The sequence below is a fragment of the Bubalus kerabau genome, chromosome 11 (assembly GCF_029407905.1).
Source record: "Bubalus kerabau isolate K-KA32 ecotype Philippines breed swamp buffalo chromosome 11, PCC_UOA_SB_1v2, whole genome shotgun sequence".
Lineage (NCBI taxonomy): Eukaryota > Metazoa > Chordata > Mammalia > Artiodactyla > Bovidae > Bubalus > Bubalus kerabau.
Window position 1 is genome coordinate 54251277 of NC_073634.1, and position 17699 is coordinate 54268975.

Below are 17699 nucleotides of genomic sequence, written 5' to 3' on the forward strand. Positions count from 1 at the left end.
TGCAACCCCATGAATCGCAGCACGCCAGGCCTCCCTGTCCATCACCAACTCCTGGAGTTCACTCAGACTCACGTCCATCAAGTCAGTGATGCCATCCAGCCATCTCATCCTCTGTCGTCCCCTTCTCCTCCTGCCCGCAATCCCTCCCAGCATCAGTCTTTTCCAATGAGTCAACTCTTCGCATGAGGTGGCCAAAGTACTGGCGTTTCAGCTTCATTCCTTCCAAAGAACACCCAGGGCTGATCTCCTTCAGAATGGACTGGTTGGATCTCCTTGCAGTCCAAGGGACTCTCAAGAGTCTTCTCCAACACCACAGTTCAAAAGCATCAATTCTTCAGTGCTCAGCTTTCTTCACAGCTAACATCCATACATGACCACAGGAAAAACCATAGCCTTGACTAGACGAGCCCTTGTTGGCAAAGTAATGTCTCTGATTTTGAATATGCTATCTAGGTTGGTCATAACTTTCCTTCCAAGGAGTAAGTGTCTCTTAATTTCATGGCTGCAATCACCATCTGCAGTGATTTTGGAGCCCAAAACAAATAAAGTCTGACACTGTTTCCACTGTTTCTCCATCCATTTCCCATGAAGTGATGGGACCGGATGCCATGATCTTCGTTTTCTGAATGTTGAGCTTTAAGTCAGCTTTTTCACTCTCCACTTTCACTTTCATCAAGAGGCTTTTTAGTTCTTCTTCACTTTCTGCCATAAGGGTGGTGTCATCTGCATATCTGAGGTTATTGATATTCCTCCCAGCAATCTTGATTCCAGCTTGTGCTTCTTCCAGTTAGGGTACCTTATTACAATTAATTGCCATGGCTTCTTAGGCTCCTCTGGGCTGTGACAGTCTTTCATATCTTGAAAGAAATAGTCAAATTTGAACTAGCTATAATAGGAAATGTTTGACAATATTGAGGACTATTGTTGCTGTTGTCCAATCAGTAAGTCATGTTTATAGGAGACTGTATTTTTGTAGCGGTGCCATTGTGCCAGTTTTGTAGTTGTTCAGTTGCTCAGTCATGTCTGACTCTTTGTGACACCATGGACTACAGAACACCAGGCTTCCCTGTCCTTCATCACCTCCCAGACTTTGCTCAAACTTATGTCCATTGAGTTGGTGATGCCAGCCAACCAGCTCATACTCTGTCATCCCCTTCTCCTCCTGCCTTCAATCTTTCCCTGCATCAGGGTCTTTTCTAATGAGCCAGCTCTTCACATCAGGTAGCCAAAGTATTGGAGTCTCAGCTTCTGCATAAGTCCTTCCAATGAACATTCAGGATTGATTTCCTTTAGGATTGACTGGTTTGATCTCCTTGTTGTCCATGGGACTCTCAAGAGTATTCTCCAGCACCACAGTTTGAATGCATCAATTCTTTGATGCTCAGCCTTCTTTATGGTCCAACTCTCACATCCATACATGACTACTGGAAAGACTATAGCTTTGACTATATGAATCTTTATTGACAAAATGATGTCTCTGCTGTTTAATTTGCTGTTCATGTTTGTCATAGTCTTTCTTCCAAGGAGCAAGTGTCTTTTAATTTCATGTCTGCACTCACCATCTGCAATGATTTTGAAGCCTAAGAAAATAAAGTCTGTCCCTGTTTTCATTGTTTCCCCATCTATTTGCCATGAAGTGATGGGACCAGATGCCATGATCCTCAAATGCAGGCTATATGTTGGAGAAAGTGATGGAAACCCACTCCAATACTCTTGCCCGGAGAATCCCATCGACAGAGGAGCCTGGAGGGCTAAAGGTCACGGGGTCACACAGAGTCAGACACAACTGAAGCAGCTTAGCATTCATGCACACAGATTACATATATTTATTTTTATGTTAGGGATGTGGAATCAAAGTCTGTGTTTGTATCAATGAAATAGGAACACAAGGGCCTTGTTATTCACACATCCTTCAGTTTTTGTGTTTTTTTTTGCTTTTTTTTTTGTTTGTTTTAAATTACATTTATCTACATGTGTTTGTGTTTACATTTATCAGCATTTAATTCTCCTGTTATTTGAGTAAGTCAGAGGTGGGTAAAATCTCACTATTTAGACATGGCTAATGGAAAAGGAGAGAATCTATTGACTTTCTTTCACTGTAGAGTGAGTTCACACAGTTTGCCAAAAGTATTTTTAAAGGTCATCATCAAATAATAAACACTGGTATCTTACTTGCTATTTGCTACTGTTCTTTCTGTATATACTTCCTCAATATCCTCTTAGGGGAGATTGACTGAGGTCAAGCTAGTTTCAGTTAGTCCCCTCGACAAATAACATAAAGCTATAAATGTCCATAACATTGAATTTCTGTTTGTGTTTCTTGAATTGACTAGGCTACTGAAGCCAGTATCTTGAGGGTAGGTAAAGTGCTCATTATTTTTGCCTCCCTCCTTTTATTCTGCCACTGGGCATTTTGTTTGTATGACTTTTCTAGGCATTTCAGTGGTAAGGCCTAATCCTTAGACTTCCTGATGGTGAAATAGGCCTGATGGGGTAGTGAGAGTGAGACAAGGACCATTATAAATAGATTCAAATTTTGAGTATCAGAGGAAGAATAGATATGCTAGAGGAGATGTCACTAGCATTTGCTATTAATAAAATATTGGTACAAAATCACATCCTTGGGATAATGATAAACAGCAGTCCTGAACTTAAGGGATGACTTATTTGTGCTTGGGTGGCAAATTTGAAGCAGTACTGAGATGTGATCTCAGTACTCATATTTAAGAAGAGCCTTCTTTGATTCAAGCAATATACTGTATTATGTTACATAATTTACGAGTGAATGACAGGCACAGGGGTATTCATTGCCTTTAAGAAAAGTAAGATACGCTTGTGTAGGAAAAAATGACTTTCCAGTAGGTCATTCTCCTAGAATATTGAAAGCTTATTAACTTATTCTTCTGGAGTGCTGAGAAAATGTGAAAGGGATCTGAATAGTATGTAGGTTTCAGAGAGACACTCAAGAAAGTGTTAGCTTTTAATAAGTAGTGCATATGAGTTTTGGAGAAAAATATGAAGGTATTTTCAAAAAGAAGCTGTTTCTTTTCACAGAACTAGGTGGTGAGTAAGAGGAAATGTTGCTCAATGAATAAAAAGCAGATTAAAATATAGGATAGAAGATTTGGATGGGAATGGTGAGAATCAGAGTTGATGTTAATGGCTAGGTCAGTGGTACCCAAATTCTTTATAAATTTAAACTGTGGGAAGCCCTCCTTTAACCAATGAAGAAAATCTTTCCAGGCAATTCTGAGTAATCGACATGGTTACAGTCACTAAGATGGATACTGCTACATTTTATTTGTGACACTGACAAATGAAAGTATCCTGATGTGGGAAGCAATACAGATCCAGGAAATGTCATACCTAGGACCTTACTTGGAGAAGGCAATGGCACCCCACTCCAGTACTCTTGCCTGGAAAATCCCATGGATGGAGGAGCCTGGTAGGCTGCAGTCCATGGGGTCGCTAAGAGTCGGACACGACTGAGCGACTTCACTTTCACTTTTCACTTTCATGCATTGGAGAAGGAAATGGCAATCCCAGGGTTGGGGGAGCCTGGTGGGTTGCCGTCTCTGGGGTCGCACAGAGTCAGACACGACTGAAGTGACTTAGCAGCAGCAGCAGCAGTAGGACCTTACTAACACTTAGTGCATGGAACCTTTAGAAGATACTCAAGAAGGATTTGTTAGTGGCTATCACCTAGAAAATGTTGTCATGGGGGAAGGGAAAGGTAGGATTAGTCCCATAACCTAAATTCAGAGTTGGAAAGTTTCACATAGACTGTTCTTTCTTGTTTTAAACAAATGGTCCAAATACTGTCCCTTTAGTTTCATCACCGTAAAAGGAATAAAGAGTTACATCATAGATACAGTTTTAAGACTGCCTAGTGAGTTTCTATTTCCATTCTCTTTCCTGTTTCCATGTTCTCTGGTTTAGGCTAAGGTTACAAAAAGGCCCATGACAAGGTAATTTATTATTGCTTAGTTTATCAATAGGACTTCCCAGATGGCTCAATAGGTAAAGAATCAGCCTACAATGCAGGAGATTGAGTTTGATCCCAGAGTCGGGAAGGTGCCCTGGAGGAGGTCATGGCCACCCACTCCAATATTCTTGCCTGGATAATCTCATGAACAGAGGAGGCTGGTGGGCTACAATCCATAGTATCACAAAGAGTTGGACACAACTGAAGCAACTGAGCACACAATGCACTATATCAATAAGCTGGGAGGAGGTTCCACAAATTTGCTTCTGTCTTGTTTTTCCCCCAGAAAGAGTTTCTAATTTATCATTTATTTCTTAATAACTTGTTCTGTTATATTTCAAGATTTGGCTTAGAAGGCGGCAAAATAATAAAATGAAATGCTGTTTGATACATTTGATGAGCTCTCATAAATACCTTTAATAGAATTAACCAATTAACACCTTTGAGAGCTAAAATAAGTCCTTTTGTAAAACCATTACCTTAGGCCCATTTAAAATAAACTTTTTAATTGTGATAAAATACTCATAATGTAAAATCTCTCATTTTAAACTTCTTTTAGTGTATAAATCAGTGCTATTATATTCACAGTATCATACAGCTGTCTCAACTATCTTAGTGAGATCTTGTATGTTCCAATACTTTCATTACCATGAAAAGAAACCCTGTTCCTATTAAGCAATAGCCTCATTCCACTCTGGATGACAAACACTAATCTGTGTTTGACAGACACATGACAAACACTAATCTGTGTTTGACAGACACATGACAAACAAAAATACTGTGTCCATAAATTTGACTCTTCTTCATATACCATTTACATGAAATCATGCAGTCATGCCCTTTTGCTTGGCTTCTTTCACTTAACATGATGTAATCAAGATTTACCCATATTGTAGCATGTAATGGAACTTTCGGAGAAGGCAATGGCAACCCACTCCAGTACTCTTGCCTGGAAAATCCCATGGATGGAGGGGCCTGGTATGCTGCAGTCCATGGGGTCGCTAGGAGTCGGATACGACTGAGCGACTTCACTTTCACTTTTCACTTTCATGCATTGGAGAAGGAAATGGCAACCCACTCCAGTGTTCTTGCCTGGAGAATCCCAGGGATGGGGGAGCCTGGTGGGCTGCCGTCTGTGGGGTCTCACAGAGTTGGATACTACTGAAGCGACTTAGCAGCAGCAATGGTACTTTTGGCTTGCAAGGTGGTGCTAGTGGTAAAGAATCTGCCTGCAATGCATGAGATTCAAGAGGCACAGATTTGATTCTTGTGTCAGGAAGATGACCTGGAGGAGAAAATGGCAACTCACTCCAATATTCTTGCTGGGAGAAACCCATGGGCAGAGGATCCTAGGCGAGCTACTTCACTTATTTTTATGGCCAAACATATTCCATTGCAGTATTAATCAAGAATTTCAAGAATGGGGACCTGGCTGAGACAAAAAAAAAAAAAAAAAAAAACACAAACAAACAAACAAAAAAAAAACACAACAGATTATTTGGGGTTTGGTAAAACTGCAACTGAGGAGACCCAGATCCACTAAGCACTTGGATTGTAATTTCTGGACTACAAGATGAGGGAGGGCAAAAAAACTCCCCACAAGGTCACATGTTTGTTAAGAATTGGGATTAGAGCTAACAAGATGTAAGGGTGTTTGTTAAGTAAGCATTTGTAAGGGTCCAAAATGATTACATATGGTGAAGGCAAAGGGTTAGGTGGAGATGGGACCACTGAAACTACAAGATTGCAGCTGGCAGCTGTTAGCAGATATTGTTTCAAAAACTGCTGCTGGTGTTCTTGAGTTTGATACAGTTCAGAAAATTCAAGCTCTCAGTAAGGTAAGAACATACTTAAACCACATATACAATGGCCATGTGGCTCCATTTGGAAGCCTGAACCATAGGTACTCCATTTTGATTTTTTAAATGATCCTAATTATGTCATCAGTATGTATGTACTATATTTTGCTTATCCACTCATCAGCTGATGGACATTTGATGATTTCCACTGTTTGGCTAATGTGAATAGTGCTGCTACAAACACATCTTGCAAGTTTTTGTTTAAATTCCTTTTGAGTCTGTATATTGCCAAACCCAGGTTTGTGTGCCTGATGCACAGGGAGACCAAAGAAACCAAAACATTGGAATCTGCAGCAGAGAAACTTTTATTGCAGGGTCAAGGAGAATGGGCAGCTTGTTTTCAAAAAGTCTGACCTCCCTAATGGTTTTTGGGGAAGAGTTTTTATAAGTAAAATGTAGTGGGGGGTTGGGCAGCTGTAGGGTGTATAACCTTCCTCTAATTGATTGGCACTGAGGTAACAGGATGGTCCAGGGATCTCACTAATCAGGCTTCTGGTTCCAACCAGTCTAGGTCTGTGTGCTTGTGCTCAGGTTGAAGTCAACATATTTACCTGGATGCGAGCCTAGCTCCTGTAGAACTCAGAGATTTGTGTCAGATTGCTTTGCACATCCCTGCTGCTGCTGCTGCTGCTAAATTGCTTCAGTCGTGTCCGACTCTGTTCAACCCCATAGACGGCAGCCCACCAGGCTCCCCCATCCCTGGGATTCTCCAGGCAAGAACACTGGAGTGGGTTGCCATTTCCTTCTCCAATGCATGAAAGTGAAAAGCGAAAGTGAAGTCGCTCAGTCATATCCGACTCCTAGCGACCCCATGGACTGCAGCCTACCAGGCCCCTCCATCCATGGGATTTTCCAGGCAAGAGTACTGGAGTGGGGTGCCATCACCTTTTCCAAGGGGCCAAAACCCTGCCCCATGCTGTGTTACTGATTCTTTCTGTATTTCCTTATTCCCCTATTTAGTAACCGAATCTGCCCTTTGGAACTCAGGGAAGGTCTAGGGAACTGAAACATTTTCCTGCAAATAAGGATTGGAGGGTAGAGAAAGACTTCTGTATAAATGAGGACCCCACACAGTCCTGCTAGATTTTGTTAACATTTCTAGGAACTATGGTAACTCTTTGGGCTTCCCTGGTAGCTCAGCTGGTAAGGAATCCACCTGCAATGTGGGAGACCTGGGTTTGATCCCTGTGGTGGGAAGACTCCCTGGAGGAGGGCATGGTAGCCCACTTCAGTATTCTTGCCTGGAGAGTCCCCATGGACAGAGAAACCTTGTGGGCTACAGTCCATGGGGTTGCAAATAGGCAGAACTGAGCGACCAAGCACGGGACAGTAAATGCTAACACTTAATTTAAGTTTTTGAGGAATTTTCAAGCTATATTACAGAGTGGCTACACAATTTTAAGTTCCTACCAACTTCCAATTTCTTCATACCTTTGCCAACATGTAATTATTTTCCCATGTTTTAATTAAAGAGATTAATTATAGTCACCCTAGTGAGGTTGAAATGGTATCTAATTTTGGTTTTAATTTGCATTTCCCTAATGACTAATGCTCTTGAGTTTTTTTCATGTACTTGTTTATCATTTGTTTATCTGCTTTGGAGAAATGTTTATTCAAGTCTGTTGCCTTACTTTTATTTTGAGAAAAACACCAATACACTATACTAATGCATATATATGGAATTTAGAAAGATGGTAACAATAACCCTGTATCAGTTCAGTTCAGTAGCTCAGTAGTGTCCGACTCTTCACGACCCCATGAATGGCAGCATGCCAGGCCTCCCTGTCCATCACCAACTCCCGGAGTTCACTCAGACTCATGTCCATCGAGTCAGTGATGCCATCCAGCCATCTCATCCTCTGTCGTCCCCTTCTCCTCCTACCCCCAATCCCTCCCAGCATCAGAGTCTTTTCCAATGAGTCAACTCTTCACATGAGGTGGCCAAAGTACTGGAGTTTCAACTTCAGCATCATTCCTTCCAAAGAAATCCCAGGGCTGATCTCCTTCAGAATGGATGGGTTGGATCTCCTTGCAGTCCAAGGGATTCTCAAGAGTTTTCTCCAACACCACAGTCCAAAAGCATCAATTCTTCAGCACTCAGCCTTCTTCACAGTCCTACTCTCACATCCATACATGACCACAGGAAAAACCATAGCCTTGACTAGATGGACCTTTGTTGGCAAAGTACTGTCTCTGCTTTTGAATATGCTATTTAGGTTGGTCATAACTTTCCTTCCGAGGAGTAAGCGTTTTTTAATTTCATGGCTGAAGTCACTAGCTGCAGTGATTTTGGAGCCCCCAAAAATAAAGTCTGACACTGTTTCCACTGTTTCCACATCTATTTGCCATGAAGTGATGGGACCGGATGCCATGATCTTAGTTTTCTGAATGTTGAGCTTTAAGCCAACATTTTCACTCTCCACTTTCACTTTCATCAAGAGGCTTTTTAGATCCTCTTCACTTTCTGCCATAATGGTGGTGTCATCTGCATATCTGAGGTTATTGATATTTCTCCCAGCAATCTTGATTCCAGCTTGTGTTTCTTCTAGTCCAGCATTTCTCATGATGTACTCTGCATATAAGTTAAATAAGCAGGGTGACAATATACAGCCTTGATGTACTCCTTTTCCTATTTGGAACCAGTCTGTTGTTCCATGGCCAGTTCTAACTGTTGCTTCCTGACCTGCATACAGATTTCTCAAAAGGCAGGTCAGGTGATCTTGTGTTCCCATCTCTTTCAGAATTTTCCACAGTTTACTGTGATCCACACAGTCAATGGCTTTGGCAACCCTGTATACGAGACAGCAAAAGAGACACTGATGTATGGAATAGTCTTTTGGACTCTGTGGGAGAGGGAGGGTGTTGGATGATTTGGGAGAATGGCATTGAAACATGTATAATATCATATATGAAATGGGTCACCAGTCCAGGTTTGATGCACGATACTGGATGCTTGGGGCTGGTGCACTGGGACTACCCAGAGGGATGGTACGGGGAGGGAGGAGGGAGGAGGGTTCAGGATGGTTAACACGTGTATACCTGTGGTGGATTCATGTTGATATATGGCAAAACCAATACAATATTGTAAAGTTAAAAAATAAAATAAAGAAACATAAAAATAAAAAATAAAGAAGTTTTTTTAATATATATATTCTGTGTACTATACTTTCATCACATATATTTACTTGCAAATATTGTTTCCCATTCTTTAAATTTTTCACTCTATTAATGTATATATAAAAGATATATATATGCATATATTTATTCTTTGATATACAAAAGTTTCATTTTGAAAAGTCGTAGATGTATATGAATTTTTTTTCTTCTGTGACTCATTCCTTCTAATAATCCATTGTCAAATCCAAAGTTATGAATATTTACTTCTATATTTTCTTCTGAGAGTTTTATAAACTCATAAATTTAGATTTTGACCCATTTACAGTTAAACTTGTACATGACATGGCATGACTTAAGGGACTTTAATATTTTGCCTGTAGCCAGTTGTCTCTGCACTAGTTTTTCAAGAGACTGTTCTTTCCTCATTGAATGAATAGTCTTGGTGCTCTATAGGAATCAACTGACCATTGACATATGGGTTTCTTTTTGGCCTCTCAGTTATATTCCATTGATCCATATGTCTATCCTTGTGTTAGTACCACGCTGTTTTCTTTATTAAAACTTTACAGTAAGATCTGATATTGGATGAGGCCCCCAACTTTGTTCTTTTTTCAAAAATGTTTTGATATTTGGCATCTCTTACATTTTATATGAATTTTAGAATTAGCTTCAGGATCGTTGGGATTGTGATAGGAATTGCATTGAACTTGGAAAACTATTTTAGGAATAGTGTTGCTTTCACACTATCAACTATTTCAATCTGTGAAGTTTCACTTTCTTGCTGCTGCTGCTAAGTCGCTTCAGTCGTGTCCGACTCTGTGCGACCCCATAGACAGAAGCCCACCAGGCTCCCCCGTCCCTGGGATTCTCCAGGCAAGAACACTGGAGTGGGTTGCCATTTTCTCTTAGGCCTACTTTAATTTCTTAAAGCACCATTTTGTAGTTTTCAGTGAGTAATGCTTGTACCTGCTTAGTTAAATGTATTGTTAAGTATAATATGATTTTGATGCTATTAGAAGTGAACTTGTTTGTTTAATTTCCTTTTCAAGTTTTCATTGCTAGTATTAAAAAAAACTGGTTTCATGTGTTTTATGCACTGAAACTTTGCTGAAATAATTAATTTTTTAATTATTATTTTTTTTAGCTCTACTGGTAACTTGCCTGGAGAATCCCATGGACAGAGGAGCCTGGTGGGCTAAAGTCCAAAGAATCACAGAGTCAGACATGACTGAAGCAACTTAGCATGCATGCATGCCTGTATGTGTGTGTGTGTGTGTGTGTGTGTGTGTTAGTCACTCAGTCATATCCGAATCTTTGTGACCCCATGGACTGTGGCACACCAGGCTCCTCTGTCCATGGGATTCTCCAGGCAAGAATACTGGAATGGGTTGCCATTTCCATTTTCAGGGGATCTTCCCAACCCAGGGATTGAACCCGAGTGTCCTGCATTGGAGGCGGGATGCTTTACCATCTGAGCTACTAGGGAATCCTGTGTGTGTGTGTGTGTATATATATATATTTATAAAATTTAATATTCATATTTCACTCTTATATATTATACATATAATATATATTATATATATTTATATATTATTTAAATATATTTATATATTATATTATATTATTTCATATAAATATGAAAATATGTTAGCCATATAGGTTAAAAGGAGAGAAGGAGAGGAAAAAGAGAGAAAAGGAAAGAGAAAAAAATTGAAGATTCAGTTGGTAGTAAGAGGAATGAGTATCAACAAAACTTTGTGTAACACAATTGCCATATTTCTGTACACTTCACTGCATTTTGGTGGAAGCAACTCTTTTTGGTTTGACAAAATTATATCTATCCATCTATTTATATAGCTAGATAGATATAGATATTTCAGGCTTTATATATTTTTTTCAGCCAATTTCAGCAAATCGCTTGCTATGCGATATAAGATGAGCTTCTCCAATAGAACTCTGCAGAAGCAGTCCCTCAGGCACTTTGGAGTTGAATATACTGCAAAAAATGTATGTCCTCATCTCACACATCTGTGGGAAATGTGAAGGTATTAGGCCTCTGAGAAACCTTTCCAGAAAAATTTAAAACTTTGTTTGTACTAGAATTTCTCAAACTTACCTGATCATTGGTAGGCTTTTTTTTTTTTCCCAGTATGTAACAACTTTTAACCTGAATATCACACTTTTACAAACTCAATATTAGATCAGCAATTGTTACAGAGTCCAAGTTCACTCTGCTCGCTGTCAACTAAAAAAGAGAAACAACTTGAGAGTTGTGAGTTAAGTTTTATTTGGGGTAAAATGAGGACTGCAGCCTGGGAGGCAGCACCTCAGATAGCTCTGAGATACTGTTCCAAAGAGGCAGTGAGGGAAGGTCAATATATAAGGTTTTGGTGAAGGGGAAGTTCAATACCATTAAGCATTCATTTTACAAAAGGTTTTCTGCTAGTCACAAGGATCTGACATCACCATGAAGGCATTTAGTGCTTTTCTAGATATGAGGAGATATAAGGATTGGAGTCACGAAATCGATTCCTGAAAATATCCAGCTATATAAAGACCTGTTTCACCAGAGTTCCTGGAGACTGCTCATCTCACTCCACCTTGAACTCCCCTAGGAGATTTTGAAGGTAGACAGCTGCGGCAGCACTGGTTTCAATCTCCATAGAGGAAGATGACAAATGCCCTTGTTGTTCAGTCACTGGCAGTGCTCTTGACAAGTGCCCATTTGTAGTTGACACCACCACACAATAGGCCAATAAATCTCAGAAATGAGATACTGAGGCAAAGAATATGATTTTATTCAGAGATCCAGTTGACCAAGAAGATGGTAGACTACTAAGTCTTTTTTTTTTTTAATTTATTTTTTTAATTTTATTTTATTTTTTAAACTTTACATAATTGTATTAGTTTTGCCAAATATCAAAATGAATCCACCACAGGTATACATGTGTTCCCCATCCTGAACCCTCCTCCCTCCTCCTTCCCCACACCATCCCTCTGGGTCGTCCCAGTGCACCAACCCCAATAAGTCTTAAAATAACCATCTTGTTGAGGCCTGGATGCCAGGTTCTTTTATGGATCAGAGGTGGAGGGAGGTGAGGAAACAAAGTAATTGGACCATTTAATTCTTGCAAATATCTCCTAGATTGGCAAGCCTCAGGCAGGGGGAATGTGTTCATTTCTTTCTTCCTGCGATCTACAGGTGGACAGGTTTATGAACAAAGGCAGGTTAGTTTAACAGTTAGGCAGAGGGGGCAGGGTTCCCGGAGGCAGGCCATTATGCATGCTATAATAACAAATGCAGCAGAAAACAAGGATTAAAGTCACAGAAACAGATCCAGCACAGAGTCAAAATTAACCCTTCCCAGTTACATGGTTATGCAATCTCTATAAGCCTATAGTATAGAGATAAAATAACCATCTTTCTATCCACATGCAATGACAATGGGTAATATAATATGAGGACTCATTATGCATTATAATATTTATGTAAATAAAAATACTGTTATTTATGATAATTATTTTTAAGACATTACATTTTCTATTCTTTCTTTATGAAGGAAGAATAGTGAATTGGCAGAGGGTTCAACCTTTGTTTTAGAGATGAGTAAATAGTCCTAAAAAAAATTAAATGCCTTACTTGAGACCTTACAGCAGCAGCTAGCTGAATTGAAATGATAAGCCAGATCTCCTGACATTTGGAAAAGAATACTATTTATTTTTCTACTCTGCCTCCATATGGTCACACATCAAACCATTCATGCATGGAGCTGCTGGGGTGAGAGTTATAGAAACACTGTAAGACTAACTCTGTAAAATGAATTGTTGGAGAGAACTAGGAGAGAATCATAATTTAAACTTCAATTTAAATATCCACACATAGGATATTATAGAGATGAATGTAGCATATTTAAAACATCTTTAACCCCAAGTAGTTCAAAAGAAAAGCATATGTTCTTGATGTATGAACTATAGTCATTTGAAAATTTGTGCCACTTAATACAGTCAGTGAAAAATCTAGATGAATGACATGCTTCTAGAAGAGCCTAGATTACAACACTAATGTTTAATTTTGATCTCCAGTTATTAATACATAACTAAAAGTTTTTTTTAACCATCCCCATCCTCTATATTTTATTTTTTTATTCTATCTTTCTTTTTTTTCACTATTTAAATAATTCTTTTATTTTTTAATATAAATTTATTTATTTTAATTGGAGGTTAATTACTTTACAGTATTGTATTGGTTTTGCCATACATCAACATGAATCCACCCAGGTATATACATGTTCCCCATCCTGAACCCCCCTCCCTCCTCCCTCCCCGTACCATCCCTCTGGGTCATCTCAGTGCACCAGCCCCAAGCATCCAGTATCATCTTTCAACTGAAACCATTAAGTGACATTTTTGGGGGATCCAAAGAACTGCAATCCTTTGTATCTCAGCACAGAAAATAATTGAACAAGAGGCAAAGTGACAGGCAAGAAGTGATTTATTAGAATAGGATGCTTGTGAGGCTTACAAGTGGGTGGGTGAGGGGGTACCAAGCCCCAAGAACTTACAAGGCTACAATTTTATAATCAAAGGAAAAGCAGGGAGGGGAAGACCTTTTTCATCTTTCTTAAGTAGACATCATGCTTCCTTCATCAGTTCCTCCTCCAGGTTGGGCAGGAGAGTTTTCTTGTTTCTGTGGTCGACATAGATCCACAAAATATTTTTTATGTGCACAGAGAGCATGTTCTAATTTATCGAGCTCACTGGGCAGGATGTGGGCCTCATGCCACCATTGTTTTATTGTTTGGGGGCATGTCTCACGCTTCTGTTGCATGCTTTTGTTTCTAAGCAAGCCTGCTTGGTTTTGTGATTAAGAAAACCTGTTTTCTTATGTAATCATTAACTTACAGGGGTCACCTGTATTTTTTTTTTTTCTATTTATAGTCCCTATTTAATCACCTACTTTGTCCCTATCAAAACCTTTTTATTTCTTTTGTTGTTCATGGCTACCCCCATTGAGGCAAGTTCCAAGTGGAAAGGAGATTGGCTAGAGGGAAAAGGCACTGGCAAATGATTCTGCTCTAGCACTGAATACGTTTGCAAAATGATCATTTCAAAGTGACATGTGAGCCTTTTAAGATACAGACACAAGCACATCCATTCCACTTTGTGGAGGCTAAAAATTGTTGGTATTTTCAAATATTGATGTTTTCATGGTTTCTCTCAGACACAATTTCTGAGATAGAAAACTAGTCAAAGAAACTTAAGGGTCTGAGTTCAGTGTTATAATCAATAAAATAGGACCAAAAACTCAAAATTGAAATTACTCATTCTTAATCTGACATTTTATTTTTAACACCGGAGAATTTGAGATAACTGGATAGTTGTCTATAAAAATGAAGTATATTTTATTTTATTTACTTTTTTAAATGAAGTGTATTTTAAAATAAGTTAATGATTTACAAACAAAAAAATCAAGGATTAATTTTTTAAAATAATTTTCATTACTGTTAGCTGTGTTTCCAGGTTTTTAATGTTTTATGAAGAAATAAGAAAGTAATGTTTAAAATCAAGATTGCCCTAGAAAATTTTCCTGATTTTGTGAACATTGATGTGTCTTCAATGACAACTTGAGACTGATTGTGGGTCTAAGAATGGAACTGAAAGGTATGCCTGCACTTACATCAGAGGTGAATTAAAACAAAAACAACAAAAAAACAAAACTCATGGCTTAAATTTAAGTAGAGTTTCTTTTGTGGCCTCATTGAGTACAAAATGAAAACATTCTTGTACAGGGTTTTGGAAAACTGCTCTATACCAGGAAGTCATTTTCATAAGAGGCACTTCATTGGTGTATTGTTCCCTTTTTCCTCTGCCTCCACATCTTTGCCCCCTTATGGAAAACCTTTGGGCAGCTTCCTACATGGATTCATGTAATTGGTTTCCTGGTGTTGGGGAGGTCAGCTGGTATAAAACACCAGTCTCTGCTCATAAATTTATTTAAGCTGTATTTGCATTTAATTTCAGCTTTTTAAAAGTGAAGTTGTGGGTTTAGTCAGTAACTTACTGGCCTGGGAATCTGGTCTAAGTTTCTGAAGAGCAGTAATGACTATAATGACACTCTTAATAACCACTGTAAAGCCATACATAGTGAGCAATTGAGGAGATTATAAGCCAGTATGAGTTTTAAAAATATTTGATTGATACTTGGTTTAGGAAAGGAAAAGGATTCTGGGATATTTCTATTCAGTAAAGGCAAGTGATACTGAACAATAGTTAATCCCAGGGGAAAAAAAAATAGAAAAATAAAACAACTGATTTATCTGTTTCCTAAAAGCCCCCAGGGATACCTTGAGTTCAAGATTATGCAAATGAACCTTGTTTGGGTTCTTATTCAATTTTCTCTTTCACTTACTGAGGACTTGCTTAATTTCCTGATTTGCTCCACAATCCATCACAAGAATCTATTTCTTTATTTTTAATTTTTGAGTACAGTTGATAACACTGCCTATTAGTTTCTGCTGTCAGCAAAGTGAATCATCTGTACATACACATATTTCCCCTCCTTTTGGGGTTCCCTTTCCATTTAGGTCACCACAGAGGACTGAGTAGACTTCCCTGTGCTATACAAAGTTATCATTAGTTATCTATTTTGTACATGGTAATGTATATATTAATATTTCAATCCCTGTTGCAAGCATCTTTAATTTCTTGAATATTATGTTTTCTACCTCCATATTCACTTCCACTGATTCTTTATTTTTATTCATCTGAGAAACTCGAGGAGTTCTCTTTTCTATATTATTCTACATTGGATCAACATATGCCATTAGCATTCTTCTAGAAAGGATGGTAAAGTCCCATGCTAAATAGTGGTGCCTGGTTTTATTAATAGTGTCAGACTCCTTTCTGAAACAGTTCAGATTATAGTCCAAACATCTCTGGGCTGTGAGTTGAAATTAAATGTCATTCCAACAGCTTCCAGTGTCTAAATATGACTTTCCATTCTGAAGACCTTTAAGAAAACCATCTCCAATTTTCCAACAGGAAAGTTCTCTCTGAAAGTGTTTCATGGATAAGCACATTTTTAAGATCAAGGATTAAAAATAATCCTACATCCAGGTCTAAAGTGTTTAATAACAAAAAAGCTGCTTAAAATGTCTAGGCATTCATCAAGACCTTTTTGCTAGCCATACCTGTGATTTCAGGAGAAGCTGATAAGTGATTTACAACTCTGATTCAAAGGGGAAGCATCCTTTTGTTGGGTTTCTTACACAAAATTCATACTCTGCAGATTCCCAAGCTCTGTCACAAGTCGTTGAATCTGAATTCAGTAATAGTAATAGTAATAGCTGAGAAACTACATTTTGAATAATTACTCATATATTTCAGTGCAGTATAACATTTTTGGACTGCTGATAGATGCACAGTCTTGAGAATAAAATACTTTCTTGAATTTATTTCAATAAATGCTGTGCATTCATTAATTTAAGCAGCAGTTTTAACATTGGTTTCATATGTTTGTTGTTCAGTTTCTAAGTCCTGTCTGACTCATGCAACCTCATGCTGCACGCTAGGCTTCCCTTTCCTTCACTATCTCCATAACTCCAGTTTGAATATTGATCCGCTTCAAATTATTATCTCTCTGATACAAAGTAGGCATATCGATATGGGCAGAAACAAGAAATTATTTTATTTCTCTCTTCTGTCTGCTCTGGGCATTTCTAGCTAACTAAAAGTAGGAAAATTGCCCATATCTTAGTCAGTAGCCACTTTCTGAGACAGCTAATGTCCTGTCTCCTGCTTAACACCGCTCCCCGGCTTGGTATGCCATTTTCTCTCTCGGTTGAGTCCCTCTAAAATGATCATTGCAGAATTTAGAGAGGAACTGAGTGAAGTGACTATGGGAGAGTTAGGCTACCACAGAGCATGACCACAGACAGTACTCATGAAGGCTTGAAACCTAGCATAAATGCCAGTGGACTGTGTCTTCAATCATACTCAATTCCAATATTCGAGTTGAGCATCCAGTTAGGAATGGTGCCCATCTGTCCACTGATATAGTAAGAGAAGACAGGATACAATGAGGATACTTAATGCTGACATGTATGCAATGAAATGGTGCTTCCAGTTCATTTGTATATTTGTTGTGGTTGTTCTGTCATTCAGTCATGTCTGATTCTCTGTGAACCCATGGACTGAAATGAAGCATGCCAGGCTTCCCTGTCCTTCACTAACCCCCAGAATTTATTCAAACTCATGTCCATTGAGTCGGTAATGCCATCCAAACATCTCATCCTCTATCACCCCCTTCACCTCTTGCCCTCAATCTTGCCCAGCATCAGGGTCTTTTGAAGTGAGTCAGCTCTTCATATCAGATGGTTAAAATATTGGAGCTTTAGCATCCGTCTTTCCAATTACTATTAAGGGTTGATTTCCTTTATTATTGACTAATTTGATCTCCTTGCTGTCCAAAGGACTCTTGAGAGTCTTTTCCAGCACCACAGTTTGAAAGCATCAATTCTTTGGTGCTCAGCTTTCTTTGTGGTCTGATGCTCACATTTGTACATGACTACTGGAAAAGTAATAGCTTTGACTATAGGGACCTTTGTCAGCAAAATGATAACTCTGCTTTTTAATATGCTGTCTAGGTTTGTCATAGCTTTTCTAGAAGCAAGTGCTTTTTAATTTTATGGCTACAGTCACCATGCAAAGTGATTTTGGAGCCCAAGAAAATAAATCCT